The sequence below is a fragment of the Tasmannia lanceolata genome, unplaced genomic scaffold (genome assembly GCF_043159265.1).
Source record: "Tasmannia lanceolata isolate RefF3 unplaced genomic scaffold, GAP_Taslan_0.1 ptg000019l, whole genome shotgun sequence".
Lineage (NCBI taxonomy): Eukaryota > Viridiplantae > Streptophyta > Magnoliopsida > Canellales > Winteraceae > Tasmannia > Tasmannia lanceolata.
The window spans coordinates 15995028-16005887 of NW_027518696.1; positions in this window are offsets into that span (position 1 = coordinate 15995028).

The following is a 10860-nucleotide window of genomic DNA, read 5'->3' on the forward strand; positions in this document are numbered from 1 at the left end:
GTTTTTTTTCCCACCAATCTCCCAGAAAGGTTTTTGTTCCACAAAAATCCGAAGAACCAACAAAATTCCGGCAACCAAACGTAATATAATCTTAAGCCCTCACTGTGTACAACACATGTAGGACCTAAGACACTCAAATGGACAGCCGTATTCAAAATTAATAATGATCCGAAATCAGAAAGCAGGATCCGAAAACGAACTCCAAAAAGGATCCAACCAACAAAATAACCAGACACCCTTAAACAGGTGCAATGCAGACTAAATCTTTGGCACTCTTTATTTTAGGAGATTTTATGAGGTGTGTGGCCAAGTACTCCAGTATGTTACAAAAGGTACTGTACGCCCCACTCCATTGGAAGATCCGAACCGTTCATATGTTGGGCCAAAGCGTAAATGGGTAATGGGTTGTGCCCCAAAAATCATTTCATACAATGATCCTAACCCTTTGGTCCATAGAGGAACTGCAAACTATGTTTAATTTTGAGTCCAGTAATCTATTTGGGGCTCACAATCGGTTAAGATTTTCCATCTCGGTTCCGAATTTGGTTCTATAACATTTTTCATGTCCTTTATTAGGATAAATATTTGGGGAGCAATCTATGAGGACTCAAGCAGGTAAAATTTGTGTGAGACATTCGCAAGTGATGGTAGTGTTGAAGAAAATTGTAGTGAGATATGAGGAGATTTACTTCAACGCATGTTACTTGTCGCTAGATTTCTTTAAGACAATATTCGCCCCCACCAATTGTAGTACAACCCACCTCTCCACTTGCAAAAGGCAGGTGCTTATAAAAGCAAGAGAGAGAGGAGTGGAAGCGTACTTATAAACCCCTCTCCACTCCAGTCATTTTCTAACTTTTCCAAGTGGTGGAATAATAGAGGCAAGGGCGCCCTTGCATAAAGAGTGGGAAAAGGGCCGTGATTGGATCCACGTCATTTTCGGTTACTTATTAAAATAGTTGAAAATGTAAATTCAGTTTACACTTAATGATGTGGATCCAATCAAGGGCCCTTTTCCGGCTCTTTATGCAAGGCCGCCCGTGCCTCTATCATTCCTCTTTCCAAGTGAGACTATTTTTCACTGGGAAAAGAAAAACATACAATTTGAAAAAAGTGGGAAACTGGAAATAAGATAAGGAGGAATGATAAACTGAAGAGCGCCCTTGTGAAAAAGCAGCTACAAGGCATTCCCATTGGTCCATCTTTAATCAAGTGCATTTATTGTTATTTTAACTTTATATTTATCTGGGTCATTTAATAATTTTCCGTGCCCACTTTGTGGAGATGGACCAACGGGAGCGCCCTTGTAGCTGGTTTTATGCAAGGGCGCCCTTCGGTTTATCATTCCTCATAAGATAAACTCTATATAAAAAAAATTATACTGAAATTTTAGTATTAAAATATTAATATTATAACCCAATAGTTGTTAGAAGCAACCAAAAGGGCTTAAGCTTCTCTTGTAAAAAAAAAAGGAAAAATCAAGTCATTATCAAAGAAGATTTCATGCATATATTCCCAAAGAAAAGCCAAGGTTCCATTTTGCAGCATATTCAAATATAAGAACCAATAACATTCCAAAAGGCCCACTTAACTTTCTAGCTGTTAAGAACCTTACAAATAAATAACTGAAGCAACTAACCACTTTTTATCCTAAAATGGGTATAAAGTGGGATATATTCTATTAAAAATAGAGGAATTCTAGACTGAAGGTAGCCCTTGCAAAAAAAGGTGAAAGGGCTCCCCCATTGGCTGCACATCACCATCATGTCTGACTTTTCAGCCGTTATTAATGCATGATGGTGATGTGTAGCCAATAGGAGAGCCCTTTCACCTCTTTTTTGCAAGGGCTCCCTTCAGTTTAGACTTCCTCTTAAAAATATGTCCTAAAATCTTACAACCAGTCATATTCTACTAAAAATTATGTTCTGCCTTTCAAGAATAACAGACTTTGATTACCCTGCATTGGATATATTCCTGATGAACTTGCACTGCATTTTTACAAATGGGTATAGCTGAATCTGAACACTTACATAGTTTTTTTTTTTTTTTTTTTTCCTACTGTACAAGATATTTAAAGAAGCAGAGAGGAATCAATTCATGGCTATGGTATACCCATAAATGAAATAATCTCAAGATGGTTATAGTTAGCTAATCCTCTGCTAAACCAGCTACATGGAAAGAAGATTGAAACTGACAAGTTTACGCTTAATTGCCCATGGTCAAAGTTCATAATTCTCTAGGACCAAGTTGGATTAAGGTTTCATGAATTAAATCTGAAAGAACATAAAAGAAAACAACTTCCATCCATCATAGTACAAAAAAGAAAGCTTATATTTATAGATTCGCAATACATTTTTTTTTGTAACTAATCAAGATACAGGAACACAGATGAGTTATTCACAAATATGAACACAATATTCAACCATGAACAGAGTGCCCAGCACCCGGGCTATGCCCGGGCGAAGTTGGACGAAGGTTATTCAAATATTTCGTCACATGAAATCTTTGATATCCAACAATTTTCTTCACACCGGACGTTCCAATTTCATGTGATGGTGGAGCATTGGCACACTCTTCACTTACCTGTAGACCCAAATGCCTCCCCTCAGACCAAGTGACTTCACCAGCAAGAACTAGACTTAGAACACAAGCCACTGCCAAAATCTGAGCCATGGAGACACATCTAGGTTGGGTCTGTTTGTTCACTATTTAAGTGTCCTGAGATTTAAAAAAAAAATAGTCGTGTGTTTGGATTTGTTTTTGTGATCTGTTCCTGGTGCACCCAGTTCGATTTATAGTTAAAAAATGAAATAATTTTTCTGCACTTGTGTAATTTAAGTTATCTGAGATTTGGACAGAACCAAGTGGCGTCAATTTTGTAATTTATAAAGGCAAAGAGATCTGAATTCTTTCCATTGAAAATCTCAGCAACTTGAACCAGAGCAGCTCTCTAAGATTCACAACCATCTTAGATTTTAGGAGTGGCCGAATACCAAAATTGCAGTATGAGTGAAAACAGGTTGAAACAAAAGGATTAGGGAGGTTCTGCTACTATCTGGGTCATGATCTTCTAAATCAAACTTCTGATAGGGATTAAGCTATTCTTCAAAATAATGCTCTTAGACATTCTGAGAGCATGATATGGAAATGTATGTGTGCAGTAGAGTGATGCTTGTAAGATATCAACAATAATGGGGTTGATTAATCTCATTCTATAATGGGGTTGATTAATCTGTCATGTTAGTATTTTTAAATCAAAATTTAGAGGGAAGATTCAAATTAAAGTTTTCCCTCTCTTATGTGGAAGGCAAAAGTCTTTTGCTTGAATGGGGACTTGAACCCAAGACCTCGATGTGTGTGTGAACATTGTGCTCTCTAAAACCAAGGCAAAATAAATAGTCCCACATGGGAGCTTGAGAGAAATTTTCTCATCCATATAAGATGGAGATTTGGAGAAAGGCTTGGGCCTTCAAGGGGCTTTAGAATTTGTTGGGTCTTGGGCTTTTAGAAGAGCACAAGCCCATGAGTAAAAAACACACACACGCGCGCCTCGCCGGGCCGTGGCCTGTGGCCCGAGGTCTGGGTTTGGATGAAAAGGTTATTTTTATTGCAAAAAAAAAAAACCGTTTTGATTTTTACCCTTTGGTTTTGATATGGACACACCACCTTAATTGCAAATAACCGTTTAGAATCTCAACGGTCAATGGTGGCTCTCCCCAACAGACACTTTCAGGTCTATTTTTAGAGACAGAAAAAATACACAGACGTTTTTGCACTCAAGGTTTTCTGTTCTTCTTCCTCCTTCGTTCCGTTCTTTCTTAGCACAGTCCTATTGGTGATTCTGGGTGGACCAGTCAGCGAGTGCACGTGGACTGTGGCCAATTTCGGCTGTTTTATCTTGGAGCGTCGGTTCGCAAATCCCGGTTGCACCGGTAGGGGGCGGATACGATTCTTAAGGAGAGTGACTAGTGGCACGACTCAGCCTTATTCTTTTCAATCCGATTTCCAAAGGGTTTTCAACCAAACAGATAAGTTCTATTTTATTTCTGATTTCCAAACAGAAAGAGTTTTTCATTTCAAGTTGCAGATTTTCTGGGTTCGAATAAACCATAGATCAGATCCATAATCGTAATAAAATTCCAACATTCTTAAGAATCGTAATAAAATAGATCTGATCTTATGGCTTCTAATCATCAAAACCCAATTTCTGTTCTTCCCATTTCTGCTGAGAATTCCAATCCAAATTCTGTCGTTCGAACACATGTTGGGAACAGAATTCTCAATACTGTTCCTGATTTTTCAAAAATCGAACGACTAACTGGTTTGAATTACAAAAGGTGGAAACAACAGATCTTGTTTGCTTTGCAACAAATTGGTTTTGCTTTTGTCCTTACCCAACCAAAACCAAATGAAGAAACTGCTGAATGGGATAATGCAGATTACATCTGCAAAAATCATTTGTTGAATGGTTTGTCAAATGAACTGTATAATATCTATTATTCCTATAAGCATGCTGCTGATCTTTGGAATGCCATAGTAACTAAATATGAATTAGAGGATGCTGGAAATAGGAAATATGTGATAGGAAATTTTTTAGACTTTACTATGGAAGATGTGAAACCTATTTCTGCCCAAATAGATGAGTATCAGTTTATTATTGGTGAATTAGCTAAGGAAGGTATGAAATTACCTGATACATTCGTGGCTGGTTCTCTCATTGAGAAATTGCCTTTGTCTTGGAAAGATTTTAAAATCGGAATGAAACACAAGACAAAATAATGGACCTTAGACCAAGTGGTTGTTCGGGTTAAAATTGAAGAGAAAAACAGACTTAAGGATAAGCAACTAAAGGCCAAAGAGTACACCTCTAGGGCAAACATTGTTGAAACAAAGAATGATGGATCTAAGAATCTGAAACTGAAGAAGGATAAGAACTTCAAGAAATCTGGACCTAAGAAGAAAGGAGTCTGTTTTGAATGTGGGAAACCCGGACACTACAAGAAGGATTGTCGACACCGAAAGACTGGTTCATCCAGTGCTAAGGTTAATCTAACCGAGGCAGATATGATTGCAGCAGTTGTGATTGAGGTGAACTTAGTGGAAAATCCAAAAGAGTGGGTGCTGGATACAGGTGCTACCAAGCACATATGTGGAGACCGAAGTTCCTTCTACAACTTCACTAAAGTTGATGGAGGAGATCAGGTCTATATGGGCAACTCACAGACCTCGAAAGTCATGGGCAAAGGCAAGGTCCTTCTGAAGTTAACTTCAGGAAAGATACTTGCATTGCAAGAAGTGCTGTATGTGCCGGATATACGGCGGAACCTGGTGTCTGGCGCGCTCCTCAACAAAAATGGACTGAAGCTCACTTTTGAAGCAGACAAGGCGATCCTTAGTAAAAGTAATGTATTTGTAGGAAAGGGCTATAATGCCAATGGTTTGTTTGTACTGAATGTACTTGAAATTATGAATGAAAAACCATCTTCTTCTGCTTACATAGTTGAATCTTTTGATATATGGCATGGTAGACTAGGTCATAGAAGTGCACCTTATATTAAAAGACTTTGCAACTTAGGTTTAATAAATGAAAAGATTGAACCTAGTAAAGAAAATTGTGAAATTTGTGTTGAAGCAAAATTCACTAAGAAACATCACTTTAGTGTTGAAAGAAAAACCGAATTATTAGAGCTGATTCATATTGATCTAGCTGACTTTAGAAATCTTGAATCTAGAGGAGGTAAAAGGTACTATGTAACCTTTATAGATGACTACTCTAGGTACACTAAAGTATACCTTCTTAGATCTAAAAATGAGGCTGAAAAAGCCTTTATCAAATATAAAAATGAAGTGGAAAATCAGTTAGATAAAAGAATTAAAAGACTTAGAACAGATAGAGGAACAGAATACTCTATAACTAAGTTCTGTGATGATAATGGTATTATCCATGAAACCACAGCCCCATACCAACCTGAATCAGATGGTATAGCAGAACGGATGAACAGAACCTTAAAGGATATGTTCAATGCTATGTTAATAAGTTCTGGTTTACCCTTAAACTTGTGGGGGGAAGCACTTTTGGCGGCATGTTATATATATAACAGGATACCTCCAAAGAAGAAGGGTCAAATACCATATGATTTATGGCATAACAAGATGCCTAGTTTATCTCACTTAAGAGTTTGGGGTTGCTTGGCTAAGGTTGGAATACCTGAACCTAAGAAAAGAAAATTAGGACCTAAAACTTGTGACTGACTGTGTATTCATAGGATATGCTCAAAATAGTACTGCCTATAGATTTCTGGTTTTGAAATCAGTTGAAAATATCCTAGAATATAACACTATAATTGAATCTAGGGATGTTGAGTTCTTTGAACATCACTTCCCTATGAAGAAAGAAATTCCTAAAGAACCTAGTAATGTTTCAAGAAATCAAACTGAAACTGAAAAGGATTTGGACTCTGAGTTTCAAGAACTCAGAAGAAGTAAAAGACAAAGGAAAGAAATAAATCTAGGAGATGGGATGTTCACCTATCTAATAGATAAAGATTCTGTAACTTATTCTGAAGCTGTAACTTCTCCAGATGCTGTATTCTGAAAAGAAGCTATAAAAAGTGAACTAGACTCCATAATAGAAAATCACACTTGGGAACTAGTGGACCTTCCTCCTGGAACTAAAGCACTAGATAGCAAGTGGATATTTAAAAAGAAGCTAAGACCTGATGGGACAATTGATAAGTTTAAAGCAAGGCTAGTAGCTAAAGGCTTTAGACAGAAGAAGGATATAGACTACTTTTATAGTTATTCTCCTGTTGCTAGGTTGTCCACCATTAGGATTTTATTAGCTATAGCTTCTATTCATAAATTGGTAATACATCAAATGGATGTAAAAACAGCTTTCTTAAATGGAGATTTAGATGAAGAAATCTACATTAAACAACCTGAAGGATTCATTGTAACTGGACATGAAAACAAAGTTTGTAAATTAATTAAGTCACTGTATGGCTTAAAACAAGCACCTAAACAGTGGAATGACAAATTTGATAGTGTCTTAATTACAAATGGCTATAAGATAAATGAATCTGATAAATGTGTTTATAGTAAGTTTAATGGTGATGAAGGTGTAATTTTGTGTGTATATGTAGATGATATACTGATTATGGGTACTAGTTTGGACATAGTTAAATCTACTAAGAGATTTTTAATGTCAAATTTTGAAACCAAAGATATGGGTGAAGCTGATATAATTCTAGGAATGAAAATCATTAGAAAAGAAAATGAAATAATATTGTCTCAGTCTCACTATGTGGAAAACATTCTTAGGAAGTTTGGACAATATGATAGTTCACCTGCAAAGACACCTTTAGATTGTCAGGTTCACCTAAAGAAAAACAAAGGTGAGTTGGTATCCCAAAAGGAATACTCAAGTATTATAGGTTCAGTGTCATATTTAATGAACTGTACTAGACCTGACATTGCACTAGCAGTTGAAAAACTCAGTCAACACACACATAGACCAAGACATGAACACTGGCGGGCTTTGACTAGGTTGTTGAGGTACTTAAAAGGTACAATGAACTTTGGACTGCATTTTAGGGGGTTTCCTGCTGTCTTAGAAGGCTATAGTGATGCGAATTGGATCTCTGATACAAGAGATTCAGTGTCTACCAGTGGATATGTATTCACCCTTGGTGGTGGTGCGATTTCTTGGAAATCGGTTAAACAAACATGTAGTACAAGTTCCACTATGGAAGCGGAATTTATAGCCTTAGCCCTAGCAGGAGCTGAAGCCGAATGGCTCAGGAATTTTATGGCAGATGTGCCTTTATGGCCAAGGCCAGTTCCCTCGGTGTTTCTACACTGTGACTGCCAAGCTGCTTTAGCCAAGGCCAAAAATAAGACCTATAATGGCAAAAGAAGGCATATTCGCCTGAGGCATAATTTGGTAAAGCAATACTTGAGTGAGGGAACAATAGCACTCGACTTTGTAAGGTCGGAGAGGAATCTGGCAGATCCTCTGACAAAGCCACAGATAAACAAGGTGGTTTATGAGGCATCGCAAGGAATGGGGTTAAAACTCGTAGCATGAACCATTAGTGATGGACACCCAACCAATGTGAAAGGAGATCCCTGGAATTTGGTTCAATGGGTACTAACAAGTCACCGGATGGTTTGTTAACACTATCACCCCTACTCCTAGATGCAAAATGTTGGAAGATAGTGTTCACTGTAAATGAGAAAGGATGAGTTATATGCTCTTAATCAGTTGATAACCTATATTGGGTGGTATGTTACTTGCAGTGCATACTTGATGACTGACCTAAGTGAATGTGGAAGTAAGGCCGCCTCCTATGAGAATTTGACGAGTAATTCTCTAGAACATTCATGAGAACCAAGAGGGGAACAAGGCCAAAATGTTCCAAAACGTGATTGAATCACCAAGGAATCGATGGTAGGGTGTGGGTGACAGGTTAGTCGGTTACACCTACGAGGAAAGGTTGAAGGAGTCTAACTCTACCCGTACTCGGTAACGTAATCTGTTTATCCTAAATATCGGTTGAAGTCCAAAAGACACCGGTATGAATCCGCTCTATTATTCTAATGTGCTCAGATACTTCCGTTTTCAAAACTGTAACTGTATTTTGAATCTTGTGGGGGATTGTTAGTATTTTTAAATCAAAGTTTAGAGGGAAGATTCAAATTAAAGTTTTCCCTCTCTTATGTGGAAGGCAAAATTCTTTTGCTTGAATGGGGACTTGAACCCAAGACCTCGATGTGTGTGTGAACATTGTGCTCTCTAAAACCAAGGCAAAATAAATAGTCCCACATGGGAGCTTGAGAGAAATTTTCTCATCCATGTAAGATGGAGATTTGGAGAAAGGCTTGAGCCTTCAAGGGGCTTTAGAATTTGTTGGGTCTTGGGCTTTTAGAAGAGCACAAGCCCATGAGTAAAAAACACACACGCGCGCCTCGCCGGGCCGTGGCCCGTGGCCCGTGGTCCATGGTCCGGGGCCGGGTTTGGGTTTGGGTTTAGGTTTAGGTTTAGATGAAAAGGTTATTTTTATTGCAAAAAAAAAAAATCATTTTGATTTTTACCCTTTGGTTTTGATATGGACACACTACCTTAATTGCAAATAACCTTTTAGAATCTCAACGGTCACAAAAATGACTGTTGGGAGAAAAAACGTTTCTGGTCTTTAAGGGTGTGTTTTAATGGTGGCTCTTCCCAACAGACACTTTCAGGTCTATAAAAGGGGACGAGACAGATTGTTTTAGAGACAGAAAAAATACACAGACGTTTTTGCACTCAAGGTTTTCTATTCTTCTTCCTCCTTCGTTCCGTTCTTTCTTAGCACAGTTCTATTGGTGATTCTGGGTGGACCAGTCAGCGAGTGCACGTGGACTGTGGCCAATTTCGGCTGTTTTATCTTGGACCGTCGGTTCGCAAATCCCGGTTGCACCGGTAGGGGGCGGATACGATTCTTAAGGAGAGTGACCAGTGGCACGACTCAGCCTTATTTTTTTCAATCCGATTTCCAAAGGGTTTTCAACCAAACAGATAAGTTCTATTTTATTTCTGATTTCCAAACAGAAAGAGTTTTTCATTTCAAGTTGCAGATTTTCTGGGTTCGAATAAACCATAGATCAGATCCATAATCTATAAAATTCCAACATGTCATAAGTTGTTTAGTGGGTACCTTTCCTTTTCTATTCTTGGAATTGATTAGTACAAAAGTTGCTAAAGTGCATATATTTATATCATTGCATGTTAGATGAAAAAAGATCCTGGGTTTGTGAATTGCATCTCTGATATCCTTATATCCTTTTATTGTTCCCGTCGGTTAGCGCCCTGTTCATATCTTCATATCATTTCATGGTTAAGAACTTAGACTCACAATGACAACTCGGCCAAGGTTAAAAAAAAAACGGGAGTCAATTTAGTTGACATGATCATTGTTAATATTCTCGGACGAGTCAAAGGAGTTTGTGATTGACTTGATAGGGCAAAACGTGAACATGGATGAGAACTCAGTTAAGGAAAAACTGAGTTCACTCGGGGAGTCTGATGATTGGCTCCAAGAGTTATTGAACAGATATTTCTAACAAATAAAAAGGTTATTGTGACACCAAGCATGATATTTCTTTTATTTTTTCCTTTTCTAGTTATGGTAGGTAAGTTGGGATTGAACTAGTCTGATTGCTGTGTCACCACCAAGCATCTTCTGAACGTATTATACCTTTTATCAATCTTATTTTTGTTTTTGAGAACTTTTTTTTTAACGGTAGCAGATTTCATTAACAAGCGGGCGACTGAGTAAGTACACCCCAAGAGAACATACAGGAAAGACCACAAATACAGAGCCGAAAGAAGAAAAAGAGAAAAGAGAACACCCCACTTATGGGGGAAGGAAATCAAATTGTTTTTGAGAACTACAAACTCTTATCAACAATCTTTGAAGTTGCAGGGGTTTTTTTTTTTTAATTTGACTTGTCATTAAGATTATTGTTTATCTCTTCTCTGCATCTGTCATTGAGAATTACAAACTCAAATTTGTGTCATCAACATGCATAATAATAGCCTAATTTTATTATTTTGATGTTCATCGACAGATGATATTCTATTCACTTCTTAATAACATATACTCCCCTATCCAATAAGTTGCAGAGTATGAGCTAAAAAAACATCGGACAACTTCTCACTTTGACAGGGCAACTCCTCTCCAATTTACACTTTTTAATCAGCTATCAAAGTTTCTTAAATTCAAAAACAAAAAAAAATCAACAGCAAATCAGAAAAGTACCTAAAAATCTGGGGACTGCCATTATCAAAATATGGTAGAATGGATATCATTTCCCTTGATT